At 39.7% G+C, this 23,629-nt stretch overlaps 1 protein-coding gene across 3 annotated transcripts in view; it reads right to left on the minus strand.

Annotated features, from left to right (window-relative positions):
- The window catches only part of GABRB2 (gamma-aminobutyric acid type A receptor subunit beta2), a 298,734-nt gene that overhangs the window by 147,135 nt on the left and 127,970 nt on the right, over positions 1-23,629 (minus strand). The gene's annotated exons all lie outside the window — the stretch shown is intronic.

Raw genomic sequence — 23,629 nt, forward strand, 5'->3', positions numbered from 1 at the left:
TAACATGGGATAAAAAGGTGTGTTTTATAGCTGTGATGAAAGATAAAACAAAACGATGTACTGTCCATGAGGAATTTAGTGCAATCACTTGCAAATCCTGAGTGTTCAGTATATGGTATCTGCTCTTACCATCACTATTATATTCTATTGTAGTATATGATACCTGCTCTTACCGTCCCTATCACAATCTGTTGTAAGACTCTGAATGAGGTCAACAGGAAAACGGTGAAATATTTTTCAGTGACATAAAAAGAAAAATTAGAGTGATTAAAAATACTACTGCAAAAATACTGCAGTCAGTTTTTTGTACACATGGATGGTATGATGACTTTTTATATCAAAAGTAATGTAATTTTTGCCATCTAGAACAGCAAATTCATATTTATACTTTCCTTTTGCATAAGACTCTTGAGAGTCCTTGGGACTGAAAAGTAGCAAAACAGTCAAGAAAATCAACCATGAATCTTCATTGGAAGAACTGATGCTGCAGCTGAAGTTCCAATACTCTGGCTACCTGATGGGAAGAGCCAACTCATTGGTAAAGACCCTGATGTTGGGAAAAGACTGAAAGCAAAAGGAGAAGGGGGTGGCAGAGAATGAGAGATGATTAGGTAGCATTACCCACTCAATGGGCATGATTGGAACAAATTCTGGGAGAAAGCAGAAGACAAAGGAGCTTGGTGGGCTGTAATTCATGGGGGCCCCAATTCACTTAGGGACCAAATAGCAACAACAAGAACAACAAAAACTACTATATATAACACAGATTACTAACGAGAACCTACTGTACACCACAGGGAACCCTACTCAATGCCCTGTGGTGACCTAAATGGGAAGGAAATCTAAAAAAGAGGGGATATAGGTATACCTATAACTAATTCAATTTGCTGGGCATTAGGAACTACACGATAGTGTAAAGAAACTTTGCTTCAATAAAAACTTTAAAAAATTAAAAAGGAATATTACAGTGTACTCTGTGTTGCGTCTGGCTTTTTGAGTTCAACATTCGTCTGAGATTTACGTTTACACTTTAGGGGGATGAGAGAAGCAAAATCATCTGACATAATGTGCCAAGGGCTCTACCATGATGCACTCTCAGGGACTCAGGGTACACTTCTCTATGCATGTGGGGTAATTAGAAACCAAAATGCACACAAGAAGCTGGAAAATAAGAAACATATATATTAAGTAAGTATTATGTGTTAAGTTCTTTAGGGAAAAAATATCAAGTGTTTCTTCATCCATGGGTATATATTAAGAAAAGAGTGAGATATAACACCTAAGGGGTTTATAAAAAATTAATTTTAATAATTTACATGGATTTTCCAGTAATTCATTGACAAATATCACCTTTGGTCACAAAGAAACAGCAAGAATCAGGCTCACTATTATTTTTCCTAATTGTCCTCATCAAACCAATTTCTGATTATTTACCAACTAAATATTTTTTGACTGCATTGAAATTGATCCTAGAAATTTTCATTGGTATATTTATAGATTATGTCCTATCAGAAGAACCATGTAGCATTTCTCTGCTAATATTCAAATACTGAAAAAGTATAAAGTAATAACTTATCTTCCTATATGCTTAAATAAAAGTATCAGCGTTATGTCAGTCCTTTATGAAAAAGGTTATATTTCTTAGAAAAGGTTTATAACATATATCAAATCTCTCTTCAAACACTTGACATTTATTTATTTTGATGAAAATATTACTGAACTGTCTCAACCATCTTGTCCTGTATATTTAAGTAGGCATGTGATATTTCATAGGAAACAGACCCAATGCAATAATTTACTAAATATTAGGGAAAGCATTGTAAATCTAGGCAGGAAGTATACCCAGATTTCCTTTGGAACTGAGAAAAACTTAGTATTATACTGTAAGAATGATATATATTGATATATTATTTTATCAACTGATACTCTGACAAATATTTCAGAAGATTTTTCAGTGCAATGATAAATGCTCTTTGTAGTCAAGTTCTAAAAATTCAAATATTTTAAATTATTTTCTGAGTCATAGAATGGATGAGTAAATGCACATTTGATATTGCACTCCCCTGATTGAAATTCTTAATGGCATCCTTTCTCTATAGATAAAATGCAAACTCCTGAATATTACCAACAAGGACCCTTCCTTCCTCTCCAACTCATATCTCACCTGTCATAGCTCACTTCCTCACAATTCATGCTCCAGCCATTCTGAAATTATTTAATTGACGTTTCTTCCTTTACTTTTCCCTCTACTTGTCGTTCCCTCTACCTGTCATCCCCACCCCTCCGTTCTCCATAACCGGCACCTAATTAACTGTGAGTGTTCCTTCAGATCTCATTTTACCTATTACTGCCCCCATCTGCTTCACTCCCAACACACACACACACACACACACACACACACACACACACACACAAACCAATTACTCAAATAACGTTTTTGTTTTTACACTTCACCATCTGATAGCAACTAAGTGCCTCAGGCAGCTATGTATGTAGGTAGATGAGATATCATAACCACTTTACCACTGAGCCTGGAAGGCAATGGTGGCCCAGTGAAACCTGAAACCTGATGCCTTTGAAGGAAGGAATTAGAAGTCAGGTTATTAGCTCTTCAAGTTCAAAGCCATGCAGGGTCCTCTCCATACTGCCTCTCTGGTCTGATCAACAAAAATGTCCCATTCCCTAACTAGATCACAGAACAGTTTACTATTATTATTACAGTGCATAGTTACAGAGATGCTGTGCATTAAGAGCCTCAAAATGTTCATACACTTTATAGCAAGCCCAGTTAGTGGTTCAGTGGTAAAGAATCTGCCTGCCAATATAGGAGACACAAGAGACAAGGGTCCGATCCCTGAATCTGAAAGATCCCCTGTAGGAGGAAATGGCAACCCACTCCAGTATTCTTGCCTAGAGAATCCCATCTACAGGAAAGCCTGGAGGGCTAGAGTATATGAGGTCACAAAGAGTTGGACATGACAGCACAGCATACCAGCAGTTACTCTTAAAGAATGTTTCTCTCTTCTTAAAAATAGTACTTCACTTTCCTTATGAAAAGGACACACAATTATTTTGGAAAATCTACAAATCAGGAGAGGTATTTTTTTTGTTAAAATTTTTAATTAGGGGATAATTACTTTATAATATTGTGATGGTTGCTGGCATACATAAACAGGAGTCATCCATAGGTATACATGTGTCCCCTGCCTTTTATACCTCCCTTCCACCTCCCTCCCCATGCCACCCCTCTAGGTTGTCACAGAGCACCAGCTTTGAGTTCCCTGAGTCATACAGCAATTTCCCATTGGCTATCTGTTTTACATAGGGTAATGTATATTTTTCAGTGCCATTCTTTCAAATCATCACCTCTCTTCAGGACAGAATTTTAATCACAGGAGTGTATGATCAAATCTAAATACAGAAAATTATAATTAAAAAATGGAAAATCAACATAAAAGATGTTAATAGCAACATTAAAATAGCAAAAAGCTGAAACCCCCTAAATATTCCAAAGTAGATGGCTGAAATTATACATTATTCATAAATATGACAGATTAGAAAGAGGAGACTGAAAAAGTTGGCTTACAGCTCAACATTCAGAAAACGAAGATCATGGCATCTGGTCTCATCATTTCATGGGAAATAGATGGGGAAACAGTGGAAATAGTGTCAGACTTTATTTTGGGGGGCTCCAAAATCACTGCAGATGGTGACTGCAGCCATGAAATTAAAAGACGCTTACACCTTGGAAGAAATGGTATGACCAACCTAGATATCATATTGAAAGGCAGAGACATTACTTTGCCAACAAAGGTCCATCTAGTCAAGGCTACGGTTTTTCCAGTGGTCATGCATGGATGTGAGAGTTGGACTGTGAAGAAAGCTGAGCACCGAAGAGTTGATGCTTTTGAACTGTGGTGTTGGAGAAGACTCCTAAGAGTCCCATGGACTGCAAGGAGATCCAACCAGTCCATTCTGAAGGAGATCAGCCCTGGGATTTCTTTGGAGGGAATGATGCTGAAGCTGAAACTCCAATACTTTGGCCACCTCATGCGAAGTGTTGACTCATTGGAAAAGACTCTGATGCTGAGAGGAATTGGGGGCAGGAGGAAAAGGGGATGACCGTGGATGAGATGGCTGGATGGCATCACGGACTCGATGGCCGTGAGTCTGAGTGAACTCCGGGAGTTGGTGATGGACAGGGAGGCCTGGCGTGCTGCGATTCATGGGGTCGCAAAGAGTCGGACACGACTGAGCGACTGAACTGACTGACTGATGAAGTCATAATGTTGAAAAATGAAGGAATATTTGATGTATAATATTAAGTGACCTGGAGAAGGGAATGGCAATCCACTCCAGTATTGTTGCCTGGAAAATCCCATGAGAGAAGAGCCTGGTGGGCTACAGTCCCTGCAGTCGCAAAGAGCTGAACATTATTTAGAGATTAAACAATATTAAGTAAATGAAGCAAATTACAAAATGGACATATATCATAACCACAATTTTCTGTGAAAAATAATCAAAGAATATAGAAGGACACTCTGCCTAACCTATTAATGATGTGTATCTTTGAAGGAATTTTCTTTTTTAATATTTGTTATTTTATTCTTTACTTTCCAAATTTTCTGTGACTAATGTATTATTTAAATATTCAGAAAACAAACTTTTACCAAAAAAAAGAGGAAGGGAAGAAAGTAGAGAAGGGAGAGAGAAATGATATATTCTGAATAATCCATAGGTGATGGTGGGTAGAGAGCTCAATTTTTTAAACTTCCAGTGCCTTATTTTACAGATACATGACTTCACAATATTACCAACAATTATTCTGTAAATTGGATCAGTCTCAATGGCCTATAAATATAGCTGATATGGAACAGTGATATTCTAAACAGAGTAATCTACGAGCAAAATTTCTTACCTATAAGATACGTGGCTTAAATGGAAATTTCTGTGTGTGTGTTTTTTTTTTTCTGTAATATAGGGGCTATAGCTAAGGAAACAAATCATTCATACTTATGTAGCTTCAAAATGAAGACTAATTTTTTTTTGGTCAATGATAATGTCATGTTTTTATAGAAAGGGAAAAAACAATACAGAGTAATTTCAGGAGTCAAAATAGCCTTGGCTCAACATTCAGCTCCACAGGTACCAGATCTTTGATTTCAGGCACATTATTTAACCTTTCTGAGCTCCACTTTCCTCTTGTGTAAAAACATCTACCTTTTGGAGTGAAGTAAGTCAGAAAGAAAAACACCAATACAGTGTATAAACACATATATATGGAATTTAGAAAGATGGTAATGATGACCCTATATGCAAGACAGCAAAAGAGACACAGATATAAAGAACAGACTCTGTGGGAGAAGGCGAGGGTGGGATGATTTGAGAGAAGAGCATTGAAACATGTATATTACCATATGTGAAACAGATGACCAGCCCAAGTTTGCTGCATGAAACAGGGCACTCAAAGCCGGTGCACTGGGACAATCCAGAGGGATGGCATGGGGAGGGAGGTGAGAGAGGGGTGCGGGAGGGGGGATCACATGTACACTCGTGACTGATTCATGTCAATGTATGGCAAAAACACCACAACATTGTAAAGCTTCCAGTTAAAATAAACTAATTAATTAAAAAACAAAACAGAACATGTGAAGTATTTAGTATAGTATACCTGGCACAAAATAATAACAACTTGCTGCTGCTACTGATAAGTCACTTCAGTTGTGTCCGACTCTGTGAGATCCCATAGATGGCAGCCCACCAGGCTCCGCTGTCCCTGGGATTCTCCAGTCAAGAACACTGGAGTGGGGTGCCATTGCCTTCTCTGAATAACAACTTAATAAATGTAAATTAAAATATTAAGTAAGCAAATGAGTGAATAGAAAAACTAAACATAAAAATAAATAAAATACCATGAGCAAAACTAGATGATTTGTATTTACAATGCTTCATCCAATCTTGTGCAGAATTTTCTACCACAAAATCGCTGAGACAGCCCTTTTGGTGGCTTGTGGCCAAAGGGAAAGCTTCATGGAAACTAACTGTTGCTATTTGGCATGGAGAATTTTAACCAACAATATCAGAGATCTCCTCCCATCAGAATAGGCAGAGAGAAGGTATATGCCTATTTGCAATACTGAGCATGCTGCCAGCAGAACACACAGTGTACCACTGTTGTGGGCAGCTTTGGATTCCGAGGGTGGCTCTCATTCAGTGACACCATCAGAGTCTTATCACAAAGAATTCCCAGTCACTGACACTCACCTTTTACCTTGCCATTGCATTCCCTGTCTGTCTGTCTGTCTGTCTCTTTTTTATTTTTTTGATCTTGGAGTCCCCCTCTAGCCCTGTGACATGTTTTGCCATCTGTTCACGCAGATGGTGCCATCCAGAGAAGTCAAAAAGTTTGGCGTCCCCAAATCCCTCTTGGTTCACTTGGTTCTCTTTATCACAGAGCAGTAGGGAAAACAAATGAGAAACTGGAAAACACATTTCAAAGCACTAAACAGTCAGGGCTCATATAAGGAACATACTGATGAACATTCCCTATCTGTCTGAAGTGAATGCTGTCTACATAGGTGAGCCCTTACTCTCACATCCTCCAGAACAAAATTATGTCTACAACAGCTGATCACACCTAGAATACAGAGTCAAACATTCCTGACTTTCTCCCCACTATCCATCAGGTCAGCAACTATAGTAAACAATCTATTTTAAACGTAGCTCTATGTATAACTTACATTCTTTTTTATCCACGCTTACAGAAACTGAAAACTGTTTACAAGAACAAAATAGCTTTTTTGACATTAAGGAAGGTTGTCACTGAACAACCATAGATTGGCTTTGCTGTTTAGTTGCTCAGTCATGTCTGACTCTTTCTGACCCTATGGACTGTAGCCCACCAGGCTCCTCTCTCCATGAAATGTCCTCAGCAAGAATACTAGAGTGTGTTCCCATTTTCTTCTCCAGGGGATCTTCCTGATCCAGGGGTCGAACCCACATCTCCTGCATTGGCAGGCAAATTCTTTACCACTGAGCCACCAGGGAAGCCAATTTGGTTTCATATAGTTTAAAAATACTACACAAGATGAAACTGAGCTAAACATTCCACTTATGATGGGGGAGAAACAAACTCAGAATTCTGAGGGTCAGGAGAAAAGAGCAAAATCACAAAGAAAAGTAACAGAGGAATAGAGCCTCTTCTTTGTCTTAAGATGTCTATGACTTTTGCAATAAAATAAACTAAAACTAAAACCTATCTACTGACACAAATTCAGTCTCCTAAGTGATTTCAGAATCGAGTTTCCCTAAATTGGAATGTTTGATAATCCATATTATTTGAAATTTTATCTCTCAGTAGGAAACTGTTTATATTATACCGAGGATTTGGAAGTTCATTTTACTCTGTGTTGATTTCTCCCTCTATTCTTTCAATACATAACCCTGCCCAGACCCAGTCACCCATGCAGTGAATACATATTTTTTCCTCCTTGAGAGTAACTCCATGTACAATCAAACAAAGACTAGACCCATGGTTTGTCTTATTCCTTTATCAGGAGCTGATGATGTACTATGTGGAGATGGAGTAACTTAACGAGGCTCCACGAATTAACCCCTAGTGAATAACATTAGTATAGCAATGAAATGGGCTTCCCAGGTGGTGCTAGGGGTAAGGAATCTGCCTGCTAAGGAGGAGATATGAGAGACGTGGTTCGATCCCTGGGTTGGGAAGATCCCCTGGAGGAGGGCATGGCAATCCACTCCAATATTCTTGCCTGGAGAATCCCATGGACAGAGGAATCTGGCAGGTTACAGTCCAAAGGGTTGCACAGAGTCAGACATGACTGAAGCAACTTGGCACAAGAATAAAATACACAATTCATTCAAAACTATAAAAGCTAAGAAGAAAGAATCATTTGGAGTGAGGATAGTGTTTCTCATCATCAAAGCTTTTACATGGGCATAAGGGTGATGGTTTCATCTCTTGTATCTTACTTCCCAAAAGAAAAATCAACCCATGACTCCAGAAAAATAGGCTAAAATATTTAGGGTTTGGGGAAATATTGTTTTGAACAAATCTAAGTGCTTTGATTCCCTACAGAGTAAACAACCTTCATTCCCCCTACTGCCTGCCTGCCTCCTATCACACAAACACAGAAAATACATGTGTGTGCCCATGTGCATGCACACAGGCATAAGTGTGCACAGACTCACACACAAATATACATATTCTGAAGTTCAGACAAGATACTACAAGTAACATAGATATGGTCTACATCAAGCAAAGAATCTTACATCTCTGCTTAACAATCAATGAGAATCCATACACATTTTTATTCATAAAATATTGGATTACCAATATTGGATTACCATGAATAGACTTTCCCCCTTGAACTCAGTGGTAATGAATTTTCTGAGATGCGTGCCTAAAAGGGGCTATCTCTCATTAGAAGTGCTTTCTCATTGATCCATTCTGTGGTAGAAGGTTAATGTGGGTCACCTAAATTCCACTTTGATACAATTCTCTCCACCTTCACCTCTCTGTATACCTTCCAAAATATCACACTGGTTGCAAATGACAAGGTAGTTTAATGAAACACCGGGTGCCAATGGAAATTTCTACACAGTCAACTCATAGTTGTATTTAAGTCATGATTTGGGAAGCTGAATTCATGACAATTGCTGATTCTGTTTTGTTTTCAAAATGCCTTCTTATCAGCTGTTGAACTGGCATCACCTCAAGCTCCATCTTACTGCTAATACAATTCTTTTTACTAAGAGAAAAGAACATGGTATCTACTAGGTAGGGCAGTCAGATTTTTTTCACCTCATCATAACATAATGATCTTTGATAATTAGGTATCAAATGCTATTGGTTTCATTTTATGCTTCTCCTTCTACACCTAACTTATTCAGTATGCAAATCCATTGTTTAAGTACATCAGACATGATTTTGCATGAAGGCCTGTATAGAGACAGAATAATAAATCAATTTGAGATAAACTCTGAAGACACCACAGATCCCATTCAGCTGATAAACTGAGTCAGGTAGTTGGACTGATAACATAGGAAATACTGTGAAGAAATTGCAATAACTAATTCATTTACATACACAAATATATATATATATTCCACAAATTTTTCCAGTGACTTCTGAGACAGGCACTGATCAAGATCCTAGGACAGAGTCAGGAATAAAACAGAGGTCCCTGTTCTCATGGAGTTTATATATTCATGGAGTGAGGCCAACAAAAATAGCAAATAAATAAATAATGCATTTAGTTATAAAGAATGTAAAATGCAGTAATGTAAGAGAGGAAACAAAGTTCAAAGTACTGAGTTCTTTAGTAGTGTCACTAAAACTTTCTTCCTGGGAGCACACAAATTTGTTCAGCACCTTAAGACCAATTTGCTCCATCCTTTGCAAAAGCAACTTGAATTCCTCAGATCACTACTGTCAGTCTTCATAAATAACATCTCAGTTGAGGTATCACCTTCTAAAGCAGCACTCCCTCTCTCTTTTCTACTTTTTATCAGATTGTTCATTCTGTTTAGTTTTCTTCATAACAACTTGCTATCTTAACAACTTCTTTATCACAACTTGCTATCTTCATATTTATCACTAAATATATTTTTTAACACTGGCTTATGTTTTCTTCCCTAAGCACAAGCTTCTAGAGGTAGAGTCTATGTTTGGCTTATCCACTCCTGCACCTCCAACCCCCACCTAGTGCAACAAGGGATGTTCATTCAGTAGTTGACTGGATAGATAGATGGGTAAATGAATTAAGTGTTCAGCAATTCACTTCACTACAATGGCTTTGTTTCATTAAATATAAATTAGAACTGCTAGTGTTTTCTCAAGCTTCCTTTTGGAACACTACACATTCTAATAGTAGGTAGTCAAAATGAATAACTGCATTCAGTTATTAGCCTTATGAAAATTCTGAGTACGTTGTGTTTTCTCCACTACCTCCCAGCCATGCACTAGGTCATTTTTCTGCATTAAACCTGTTAAGGCACTAAAGGCTTGGGCTTTGAAGTCAAATATGCTTGAATTCTACTCTTAGCTTTGATGCTTATATAGTTGTACTGCTTTGAACAAGTTACTAAATTTGTCTAAGGCTCAGTTTCCTCTTCTTAAAAATGGTAAAATATCAGTATCTACCTTTCGATGAAGGTAAAAGAGGAGACTGAAAAAATTGGATGAAAACTCAACATTCAGAAAACTAAGATCATGGCATCTGGTCCCATCACTTCAAGGCAAATAGATAGCGAAACAGTGACAGCTTTTATTTTCTTGGGCTCCAAAATCACTGCAGATGGTGACTGCAGCCATGAAATTAAAAGATGCTTGCTCCTTGGAAGAAAAGCTATGACAAACCTAGATGGCATATTAAAAAGCAGGGACATTACTTTGCTGACAAGTGTCTGTCTAGTCAAAGCTATGGTTTTTCCAGGAGTCATGTATGGATGTGAGAAAAGTTAGTGAAAGTCACTCAGCTGTATCCGATTCTTTGCAACTCCACAGACTATACAGTCCATGGAATTCTCCAGGCCAGAATGCTGGAGTGGGTAGCCTTTCCCTTCTCCAGGGTATCTTCCCAACCCAGGGATCAAACCCAGGTCTTCCATGACAGCTGGACCATAACAAGGCTGAATGCTGAAGAATGGATACTTCTGAACTGTGGTGTTGGAGAAGACTCTTGAGAGTCCCTTGGACTGCAAGGAGATCAAACCAGTCAATCCCAAAGGGAATCAGTCCTGAATATTCAATGGAAAGATTGATGCTGAAGCTCTCATACTTTGGCACCTGATGCGAAGAGCTGACTCATTAGAAAAAACCCTGATGCTGGGAAAGATTGAAGGCAGGAGGAGAAGGGGATGACAGAGGATGAGATGGTTGGATGGCATCATCGACTCGATGGACATAAGTTTGGGTAAGCTCTGGGAGTTGGTGATGGACAGGGAGGCCTGGCGTGCTGCGGTTCATGGGGTTGCAAAGAGCCACAAGGGTCAGACATGACTGAGGGACTGAACAACAACCAGATTGAATTATTTGAGGATTCGAAGATACAGTGTATGCACAGTACATGATATACAGGATGTACCAAATCAATTTTGACTACTATGATTATCTTGGTAACTCTAATAAAGTACAACAAATATTGGATATCTACTGTGTGCCAGCTACTTTATATAAGTGATATTATTTAATTTTGCCCATATTTCTATGTTAAATGATACTATATTTTTCAGTTTAAAGTTGTTACATAACTTTTGAAAAAGCCACAAAACCTGTAAAAACAAACTCCAGGACTAGGCTCAGACCTACCATTCTATTCTACCTCTTCCATCTCTCAATTATATTTTTCTATGAAGATCCACATTTTGAGTCTCAATTTGTGAATGCCTCATTTGTCTCTATGTATCCCCAGCACCTAGTACATTATTGTTATATAATAAGGATTTACCACCACCATTCCCTCTTGCCAAATATCATCCTACACAAACCAGGATAGGAAACAGCAGAAAAAGTGAAATTTAGATACACATAGCAAATTTAATAACAGCAACTAATTTTTACAATTTAATATGTGCCAAGCACCTGACGAAATTCTTTACAAGTATTTGTCCAGATAATCCTGTCAGTACTATAGTAGTTACTATAAATGTGCCTAAGCGGTAAAGAATCTGCCTGCCATTGCAGGAGACCTGGGTTCAATTCCTGGGTCAGGAAGATCCCAAAGAATGAAATGGCAATCCACTCCAGTATTCTTCCTGGGAAATCCCATGGACAGAGGAGCTTGGCAGGCTATCGTCCATGGGGTTGCAAAAAGTTGGACATGACTTCGCAACTAAACAGCAGCAGTAGCAGCAGGGACTATAAAGCCCTGTATTCCTCATGAGGGAGCTGAAGCTCAGAAAGATGGAACATAGTTCATTAGTGATAGAAGAAAGCCTTGTAACAAGGCTGTCAGATTCCAAGCCCATGCTCCAAACATGCCAGATGAAACTAGATATGGTCTTTATCATGGTCTTTTCAGTAACTTCCCTTCATTGTCAGTGTGCTACAGTTGCTAAAATATAAAGTCCCAATTATTTTCTCTATTATTTCTACTGGGAGCAACACAACATGGAATTCGAGTTTTCCTCCAAGGATTTATGACCATTTAGCATTTTCTTACTTTTTATTCTGTCCATAAGAGTGAAGATAATGAGCTACTCCTCAGAAGTAAAATAGCTTGAGGATTTCATAATATGGTGGCTGTGATTTGAGTCATTAACCTGTTACAGTGATTTGGCTTGCTTTATTTGTGACCTCAAGAATAAAGAGATAGAAATGTGCTAGAAATCCTCCCTCACCACCCATTTGGCAAATCAAGTAAACTTTTGTCAAAAGTCCTTTAACCTAAGAAATTTGCCAAAAGTCCGTTAACCTAAGAGGGGATGTCTAGAGGCTAGATAATGTTTTATCTCCTTCATTTTTTTTCTACCTGTGGAGAATAAGGTTGACATAAATCTCTGTGAAATAAATCATTTTGCTTGTTCCAGAAAATAAATATAGGTTTTCTACCATGTACTCTGGGGTCTTCTGTGATAGTTTGGGAGACAATACTTGTCCAGTTGTTGGAAATTTAGTGATCTGGTTAATGGCTCAGTGCTCTTTCTGCTTTTCCTTCTAGGATGAGAGTATTAATGCTGGAGTGAAGAATCTCAGCAAGAGAGTATTTTAAATAATGGACATGAAACTGAGCATGTTACTTGGGTAATTCCTTCCTGGATTATCAAGTAAGAATGACCTTCTTCAGTCCAGCCAAAAAGCATGTGGACTCACAGGCAGTCTTCAGGGTCTCTGGGAACCACAGCAGCGATGTGGCCTCAGTCTCCTCACTTCTCTAATGGAGATTTAATCAAATTTTATAGTGGTTGCTTCCTAGAAAATTCCATGGATGGAGGAGCCTGGTGGGCTACAGTCCATGAAGTCACAAAGAGTTGGACACGACTGAGCGACTTCACTTCCCTGGTCTATAACTCTCTTGATACTTCACAATATGGATGCGCAATTCTAAAATAGAAGAGAATTTCAAAATCCCTCTACACCAACTCACAGACTGAAATGCATTACTGTTTATCCTTGAATTGGGGTGTTCAGAAAAGCAAAACAAAAATAACTTCTGCACTTAAAAGTTGCAAAGGAGAAATCCACTTAAGAATAAAGCATGAAAGGAAAGAGTGATATTAAATTATACCTGAGGAACATACTCTATGTCAAGTTGTAGGGGGACAAGCTATACCCAAAACCATGCACAGGTCCTTACTGTGGAGTCCTATTAGAGACAGAGGGTCATACTCCTCTATTTGGAATGATGCCAATGAAATTCTCTCTAGAGGGGAGACAGATGACTCTTAGACGTTCGTTTCAGGGGCTCTGGAAATTTAGGCTCTCCATTCTTCTTCAGTGTTTTCAGTACAGGCTTCTCCCAGATTCTTTTGCATCCATCTTCTTGGAACAGAGTCTGTGGGAACACTCTCTGGGAAGGTGCATGAGATCATGGGCTTTGAGTTCAGTACGGAGACTGGAAATTCATTATGAAGTTACCTCCTTTCCCAAAGCTCGAGTGTCCTTCAACTATAAAATGGCAATGATGGGAGCATGATTCACAGGATTAACATAAAAAAATTCAGGGCTTGACATACAGAAAGTATTCAACAGAAAACGGAACCCTCCTACACGGTTGATAGGAATGTAAATTGGTGCAGCCACTATGGAAAACTCTTTAGACAGACATTTCTCAAAAAGGTAAAATTGGGGTTGTTTTATGATCCGGTAACCCGACTCCAGGGCATATATCCAAACAAAACCATAATTCAAAAAGATACATGCACCTATATGTTTATAGCAGCACTATATATAAAACCAAGACAAGGAAACAACTGAAATGACCATCAACAGATGAATGGATACAGAAGATCTGAAACACACACACACACACACACACACACACACACACACACACACACAATAATGGAATACTACTCAGCCATAAAAGAGAATGAAATAATGCCATTTGAAGCAGCAGCAAAGATGGACCCAGACGTTATCATACTAAGGGAAGTAAAAAGAGAAAAATAAATATAGGATATCACTTATATATATAAAATATGACACAAATGAACTTATTTATGAAACAGAAACAGACTCACAGACAAAGAGAACAAACCTGTGGTTGCATGGAGGGAGGGAAGAACTGGGAGTTTGGGATTCAGTTCAGTTCAGTTCAGTTCAGTCGCTCAGTCGTGTCCGACTCTTCTTGACCCCATGAATCGCAGCACGCCATGCCTCCTGTTCATCAACAACTCCTGGAGTTCACTCAGACTCATGTCCGTCGAGTCAGTGATGCCATCCAGCCATCTCATCCTCTGTCATCCCCTTCTCCTCCTGCCCCCAATCCTTCCCAGCATCAAAGTCTTTTACAATGAGTCAACTCTTCGCACGAGGTGTCCAAAGTACTGGAGTTTGTTTCAGCATCATTCCTTCCAAAGAAATCCCAGGACTGATCTCATTCAGAATGGTGTGGTTGGATCTCCTTGCAGTCCAAGCGACTCTCAAGAGTCTTCTCCAAAACCACAGTTCAAATGCATCAATTTTTTGGCGCTCTGCCTTCTTCACAGTGCAACTCTCACATCCATACATGACCAAGGAAAAACCATAGTCTTGACTAGATGGACCTTAGTTGGCAAAGTAATGTCTATGCTTTTTAATATACTATCTAGGTTGGTTATAACTTTTCTTCCAAGGAGTAAGCGTCTTTTAATTTCATGGCTGCAATCACCATCTGCAGTGATTTTGGAGCCCCCCAAAAATAAAGTCTGACACTGTTTCCACTGTTTCCCCATCTATTTCCCATGAAATGATGATACCAAATGCCATGATCTTCGTTTTCTGAATGTTGAGCTTGAAGCTAACTTTTTCACTCTCCTCTTTCACTTTCATTAAGAGGCGTTTTAGTTCTTCTTCACTTTCTGCCATAAGGGTGGTGTCATCTGCATATCTGAGGTTACTGATATTTCTCCCAGCAATTTTGATTCCAGCTTGTGTTATTCCAGTCCAGCGTTTCTCATGATGTGCTCTGCATATGTTAAATAAGCAGGGTGACAATATACAGCCTTGACATACTCCTTCCCCTACTTGGAACCAATCTGTTGTTCCATGACCAGTTCTAACTGTTGCTTCCTGACCTGCATACAGAGTTCTCAAGAGGCAGGTCAGGTGGTCTGGTATTCCCATCTCTTTCAGAATTTTCCACAGTTTATTGTGATCCACACAGTCAAAAGCTTTGGCATAGTCAATAAAGCAGAAATAGATGTTTTTCTGGAACTCTCTTGCTTTTTCCATGAGCCAGCAGATATTGGCAATTTGATCTCTGGTTCCTCTGTCTTTTCTAAATCAAGCTTGAACATCAGGAAGTTCACGGATCACGTATTCCTGAAGTCTTGCTTGGAGAATTTTGAGCATTACTTTACTAGCATGTTAGATGAGTGCAATTGTGCAGTAGTTTGAGCATTCTTTGGCATTGCCTTTCTTTGGCATTGGAATGAAAACTGACCTTTTCCAGTCTTGTGGCCACTGCTAAGTTTTCCAAGTTTGCTGGCATATTGAGTGCAGCACTTTCACAGCATCATCTTTCTGGATTTGAAACAGCTCAACTGAAATTCCACCACCTCCACTAGCTTTGTTCATAGTGATGCTTTCTAAGGTCCACTTAACTTCACATTCCAGGATGTCTGGCTCTAGATTAGTGATCACACCATCATGATTATCTGGGTCATGAAGATCTTTTTTGTACAGTTCTTCTGTGTATTCTTGCCACCTCTTCTTAATATCTTCTGCTTCTGTTAGGTCCATACCATTTCTGTGCTTTATCGAGCCCATCTTTGCATGAAATGTTCCCTTGGTATCTCTAATTTTCTTGAAGAGATCTCTAGTCTTTCCCATTCTGTTGTTTTCCTCTATATCTTCGCACTGATCGCTGAAGAAGGCTTTCTTATCTCTTCTTGCTATTCTTTGGAACTCTGCATTCGATGCTTATATCTTTCCTTTTCTCCTTTGCTTTTCGCCTCTCTTCTTTTCACAGCTATTTGTAAGGCCTCCCCAGACAGCCATTTTGCTTTTTTGCATTTCTTTTCCATGGGGATGGTCTTGATCCCTGTCTCCTGTACAGTGTCATGAACCTCATTCCATAGTTCATCAGGCACTCTATCTATCACATCTAGGCCCTTAAATCTATTTCTCACTTCTACTGTATAATCATAAGGGATTTGATTTAGGTCATACCTGAATGGTCTAGCAGTTTTCCCTGCCATCTTCAATTTCAGTCTGAATTTGGTAATATGGAGGTCATGATCTGAGCCACAGTCAGCTCCCGGTCTTGTTTTTGTTGACTGTATAGAGCTTCTCCATCTTTGGCTGCAAAGAATATAATCAATCTGATTTTGGTGTTGACCATCTGGTGATGCCCATGTGTAGAGTCTTCTCTTGTGTTGTTAGAAGAGAGTGTTTGCTATGACCAGTGCATGCAAACTATTATATATAGAATGAATAAAGGACAAGTCCTACTGTATAGTACAAACAACTATATTCAATATCTAGTAATAAACCACCATGGAAAGGAAAGAATATATATATATATATATATATATATATATATATATATATATACACACGCACACACATAAATAACTGAATAATTTTGCTGTACAGCAGAAAATAAGACAAAATTGTAAAGCAACTGTACTTCAATAAATTTTGTAAAATGAATAACTTTGTATGATGAACAATAAAAGAAAGTACGCACTAAACTTTACTACTGCTATCACTACTACCACTACTTCTCGAGGGGATATTCCCAACTCGAGATCAAACCCAGGTCTCCCATAGTGCAGGCAGATTCTTTACCAGCTGAGCCACTAGTGGAGCCCAAGAATACTGGAGTGGGTAGGCTATCCCTTCTCCAGCGTTTCTATTTGCTTTATATGAAAAATGAAGAAAGCAGAAATGACTCCATTAAATCAAACTTGAACCAATACTGACTGTTCTCACAATTAAAGATAAAGTTTTCTTTAATCACATTTGTTGTATCTTTTGTATTACCCTAATTTCATAAATATATATATATATACACACACACACATATATCTGTGTGTGTGTGTATATATAAACATTGTTACTCTATCATAGTATAAGTAAGTAAGTGTTAGTTGCTTAGTCGTACCTGACTCTTAGTGACCCCATGGACTGCCTCCCACCAGGCTCCTGTGTCCATGAGATTTTCCAAGCAAGAATACTGGAGTGGGTTGCCATTTCTTCCTCCAGGGGATCTTCCCTGACCCAGGGATTGGACCCAGGGATCGAACCTGGTCTCCTGCACTGCAGGCAGATTCCTAACAAATTGAGCTACAAGGGAAGCCCCCATAATAGTGTGGTCCCAGGTAAATAGCAGGGAGGGAACACAGCTCCACCCATCAACAGAAAATTGGATTACAGATTTACTGAGCATGGCCCCACCCATCAGAACAAGACCCAGATTCTCCCTCAGTCATTCACATCAGGAAGCTTCCATAAGCCTCTTATCATTCTCCATCAGAGGGCAGACAGGCTGAAACCACAGTCACAGAAAACTAACTATTCTGATCACATGGACCACAGCCGTGTCTAACTCAATGAAATTATCAGCCATGCTGTGTAGGGCCACCCAAGACAGATGGATCTTGGTGGAGAGTTCTGACAAAATGTAGTCCACTGGAGAAGGAAGGGAATGGCAAACCACTTCAGTGGTTTGAGAATCCCATGGGCAGTATGAAAAACCAAAAAGACAGGACCCTGAAACATGAACTCCCCAGGTCAGTAGGTGACCAATATGCTACTAGAGATTAGTGAAGAAATAACTCCAGAAAGAATGAAGGGATGGAGCCAAAGCAAAAACAACACCCAGATGTGGACGAGACTGGTGATGGAAGCAAGGTCTGATGCTGTAAAGAGAAATACTGCATAGGAACCTGGAATGTTAGGTCCATGAATCAAGGCAAATTGGAAGTGGTCAAATAGGAGATGGGACAAGTGAACAACAATATTTTACGAATCAGCGAGTTAAAATAGACTGGAATGGGTGAATTTAACTCAGATGACCGTTATATCTACTACTGTGGGCAAGAATCCCTTAGAAGAAATGGTGTAGCCATCATAGTCAACAAAAGAGTCCGAATGTGGTACTTGGATGCAATCTCAAAAATGACAGAATGATCTCTGTTTGTTTCTAAGGCAAACCATTCAATAACACAGTAACCCAAGTCTATGCCCCGACCAGTAACGTTGAAGAAGCTGAAGTTGAATGGTTCTATGAAGACCTACAAGGCCTTCTAGAACTAACACCCGAAAAAGACGTCCTTTTCATTATCAGTTCAGTTCAGTCGCTCAGTCATGTCCGACTCTTTGTGACCCCATGAATAGCAGCATGCCAGGCCTCCCTGTCCATCACCATCTCCCGAAGTTCACTCAGATTCACGTCCATCGAGTCCGTGATGCCATCCAGCAATCTCATCCTCTGTCGTCCCCTTCTCCTCCTGCCCCCAATCCCTCCCAGCATCAGAGTCTTTTCCAATGAGTCAACTCTTCTCATGAGGTGGCCAAAGTACTGAAGTTTCAGCTTTAATATCATTCCTTCCAAAGAAATCCCAGGGTTGATCTCCTTCAGAATGGACTGGTTGGATCTCCTTGCAGTCCAAGGGACTCTCAAGAGTCTTCTCCAACACCACAGTTCAAAAGCATCAATTCTTCAGCACTCAGCCTTCTTCACAGTCCACCTCTCACATCCATACATGACAACAAGGGGATGCAAAAGTAGGAAGTCAAGAAACACCTGGAGTAACGGGCAATTTTGGCCTTGGAGTACAGAATGAAGCAGGGCATGGCTAATAGAGTTTTGCCAAGAGAACGCACTGGACATAGCAAACACCCTCTTCCAACTACACAATAGAAGACTCTAATCATGGACATGACCAGATGGTCAATACCAAAATAAGATTGATTATATTCTTTGCAGACAAACATGGAGAAACTCTATGCAGTCAGCAAAACCATGACCAGGAGCTGACTGTGGTTCAGATCATGAACTTCTTATTGTCAAATTCAGACTTAAATTGAAGAAAGTAGGGAAAACCACTAGGTCATTCAGGTATGACCTAAATCAAATCCCTTACGATTACACAGTTGAAGTGAGAAATAGATTTAAGGGACTACATCTGATAGACGGAGTGCCTGATGGACTATGGATTTAGGTTTGTGACATTGTACAGGAGACAGGGAGCAAGACCATCCCCAAGAAAAAGGAAGGCAAAAATACAAAATGGCTGTCTGAGGAGGCCTTACAAATAGCTGTGAAAAGAAGAGAGGCAAAAAGCAAAGGAGAAAAGGAAAGATATACACATCTGAATGCAGAGTTCCAAACAATAGCCAGGAGAGATAAGAAAGCCTTCCTCACCAATCAATGCAAAGAAATAGAGGAAAATGACAAAATGGGAAACACTAGAGATCTCTTCATGAAAATTAGAGACACCAAGGGAACATTTCATGCAAAGATGGGCTCAATAAAGGACAGAAATGTATGGACCTAACAAAAGCAGAAGATGTTAAGAAGAGGTGGCAAGAATACACAGAAGAACTGTACAAAAAAGATCTTCACAACCCAGATAATCACGATGGTGTGATTACTTACCTAGACCCAGACATCCTGGAATGTGAAGTCAAGTGGGCCTTAGGAAGCATCACTATGAACAAAGCTAGTGGAGGTGACAGAATTCCAGTAGAGCTATTTTAAATCCTAAAAGATGATGCTGTGAAAATGCTGCCCTCAGCTGTGAAAATGCTGCACTCAATAAGCCAGCAAATTTGGAAAACTTAACAGTGGCTACAGGAATGGAAAAGATCAGTTTTCATTCCAATCCCAAAGAAAGGCAATGCCGAAGAATGGTCAAACTACTGCACAATTGTACTCATCTCACACGCTAGTAAAGTAATGCTCAAAATTCTTAAGCCAGGCTTCAGCAATATGTGAACCATGAACTTCCAGATGTTCAAACTTGTTTTAGAAAAGACAGAAGAACCAGAGATCAAATTGCCAACATCCACTGGATCATGGAAAAAGCAAGCTGCTGCTGCTAAGTCACTTCAGTCGTGTCTGACTGTGCGACCCCATAGACAGCAGCCCACCAGGCTCCCCCGTCTCTGGGATTCTCCAGGCAAGAACACTGGAGTGGGTTGCCATTTCCTTCTCCAATGCATGAAAGTGAAAAGTGAAAGTGAAGTCACTCAGTCATGACCCCACCAGGCTCCTCCATCCATGGGATTTTCCAGGCAAGAGTACTGGAGTGGGGTGCCATTGCCTTCTCCAGGAAAAAGCAAGAGAGTTACAGGAAAACATTTGCTTCTGCTTTATTGACTATGTGAAAGCCTTTGACTGTGAGAATCACAATAAACTGTGGAAAATTCTGAAAGAGATGGGAATACCAGACCACCTGACCTACCTCTTGAGAAATCTGTATGCAGATCAGGAAGCAGCAGTTAGAACTGGACATGGAACAACAGGCTGGTTCCAAATAGGAAAAGGAGTATGTCAAAGCTGTATACTGCTTATTTAACTTATATGCAGAGTACATCATGAGAAACGCTGGGCTGGATGAAGCACAAGCTGGAATCAAGATGGCCAGGAGAAATATCAATAACCTCAGATATGCAGGTGACACAACCCTTATGGCAGAAAGTGAAGAAGAACTAAAAAGCCTCTTGATGAAAGTGAAAGAGGAGAGTGAAAAAGTTGGCTTAAAGCTCAACATTCAGGAAACGAAGATCATGGCATCTGGTCCCACCACTTCATGGCAAATAGATGGGCAAACATTGGAAACAGTTTCAGACTTTATTTTTGGGGGCTCCATAATCATTGCAGATGGTGCCTGTAGCCATGAAATTTAAAAGACACTTACTCCTTGGAAGAAAAGTTATGACCAGCCAAGAGAGCATATTAAAAAGCAGAGACATTACTTTGCCGACTAAGGTCCATCTAGTCAAAGCTATGGTTTTTCCAGTAGTCATGTATGGATGGGAGAGTTGGACCATAAAGAAGGCTGAGCACTGAAGAATTTATGCTTTTGAACTGTGGTATTGGAATAGCCTTTTTTTTTTTAGATTTTTTTTAATTGGAGGTTAATTACTTTACAATATTGTATTGGTTTTGCCATATATCAACATGAATCCGCCACAGGTATACATGTGTTCCCCATCCTGAACAGCCCCTACCTCCTCCCTCCCCATACCATCCCTCTGGGTCATCTCAGTGCACCAGCCCCAAGCATCCTGTATCATGCATTGAACCTGGACTGGTGATTCATTTCACATATGATATTATACATGTTCCAGTGCCATTCTCCCAAATCATCCCACCCTCTCCCTCTCCCACAGAGTCCAAAAGACTGTTCTATACATCTGTGTCTCTTTTGCTGTCTCACATACAGGGTTATCATTACCATCTTTCTAAATTCCATATATATGTGTTAGTATACTGTATTGGTGCTTTTCTTTTTGGCTTGCTTCACTCTGTATAATAGGCTCCAGTTTCATCCACCTCATTAGAACTGATTCAAATGTATTCTTTTTAATGGCTGAGAATAGACTCTTTAGAGTCTCTCGGACTGCAATGAAATACAACCAGTCCATCCTATAGGAAATCGGTCCTGATTATTCATTGGAAGGACTTATTTTGAAGCTGAAACTCCAATAATTTGGCTACCTGATGTGAAGAACAACTTAGCAACTGAACTGAACTGAACTGATAAATGGGTGGAAGTGAAAGTCACTCAGTCGTGTCCAACTCTTTAAGACCCCATGAATTCTATAGTCCAGGGAATTCTCCTAGCCCAGGATACTGGAGTGGGTACCTTTTCCCTTCTTTCCATTCTCCAGGGGATCTTCCCAACCCAGGGATCGCACCCAGGTGTCCCGCATTGCAGGCAGATTCTTTACCAGCTGAGCTACATGGTAAACTCAAGAATACTGGAGTGGGTAGCCTATCTCTTCTCCAGTGGATCTTTCTGACCCAGGAATCGAACCGGGGTCTCCTGCTTTGCAGGCAGACTCTTTACCAACTGAGCTAATAGGGACATATACATATACCCACACAAGCATATATATTATACAACAGCAACAATTTTAATCATCCACTAGGAAATACTTTTCTTAAACTAAGAGAAAACAAAATAAAGTTTTGGTTTCTTTCCATATGCCTCTAATATTCCTGTGATCCAGAAGGTCCGCTCCTAGTCACATCAGGATCATGCTAGTGCTATGTACAGCCACGCTATATACAAGTACATTCACAAGCCAATGAATGGCGTGTCCTCATGGGTTTCTCGGCTTCTTCTCTGCAGACAAAGCCCATTAACATCTAGTTCCCAGTTTTTGGGCATCTGAAACAAGATACATATCTTTATTGGGAGCACAGCTGGTGTCTTCCCTGCTTTGCATCCCCTGGAGTCTGAACACACATCATTTCCACCATTGTCCGTTATATCTTCAGTTTTAGTTCTGTCACATTCAGCTCTCATTAGACTGAAATCAATGCATATGAGGACAACTATGCACCCATTTCAGTTCAGTTCAGTTCAACTGCTCAGTAGTGTCTGACTCTTTGTGACCCCATGGAATGCAGCACACCAAGTCTCCCAGTCCATCACCAGCTCCCACAGTTTACTCAAACTTATGTCCATTGAGTCAGTGATGCCATCCAACCATCTCATTCTCTTGTCCCCTTCTCTTTCTGCCTTCAATCTTTCCCAGCATTAGGGCTTTTTTCCAATGAGTCAATTCTTCACATCAGGGGGCCGAATTACTGGAGTTTCAGCTTCAACATCAGTCCTTCCAATGAAAATTCAGGACTGATTTCCTTTAGGATTGACTGCTTTGATCTCCTTGCAGTCCAAGGGACTCTCAAGAGTCTTCTCCAACACCACAGTTCAAAAGCATCAATTCTTCTGCACTCAGGTTTCTTTATAGTCCAACTCTCACATCTATATATGACCACTGGAAAAACCACAGTCTTGAATAGATGGACCTTTGTTGGCAAAGTAATGTCTCTGCTTTTTAATATGCTGTCTAGGTTGGTCATAACTTTTCTTCCAAGGAGAAAGCATCTTTTAATTTCATGGCTGCAGTCACCATCTGCAGTGATTTTGGAGCCCCCCCAAAATAAAATCTGCCACTGTTTCCATTGTTTCTCCATCTATTTGCCATGAAGTGATGGGACCAGATGCCATGATCTTAGTTTTCTGAATGTTGAGACTTAGGCCCACTTTTTCACTCTCCTCTTTCTTTTACCAAGAGACTCTTTAGTTCTTCTTCACTTTCTGCCATAAGGGTGGTGTCATCTGCATATCTGAGGTTTTTGGTATTTCTCCCAGAAATTTTGATTTCAGCTTGTGCTTCCTCCAGCCCATCGTTTCTCATTATGTACTCTGCATATAAGTTAAATATACAGGGTGGCAATCAATATACAGCTTTGACATACTCCTTTTCTTATCT

Source organism: Capricornis sumatraensis, chromosome 9 (genome assembly GCF_032405125.1).
Source record: "Capricornis sumatraensis isolate serow.1 chromosome 9, serow.2, whole genome shotgun sequence".
Lineage (NCBI taxonomy): Eukaryota > Metazoa > Chordata > Mammalia > Artiodactyla > Bovidae > Capricornis > Capricornis sumatraensis.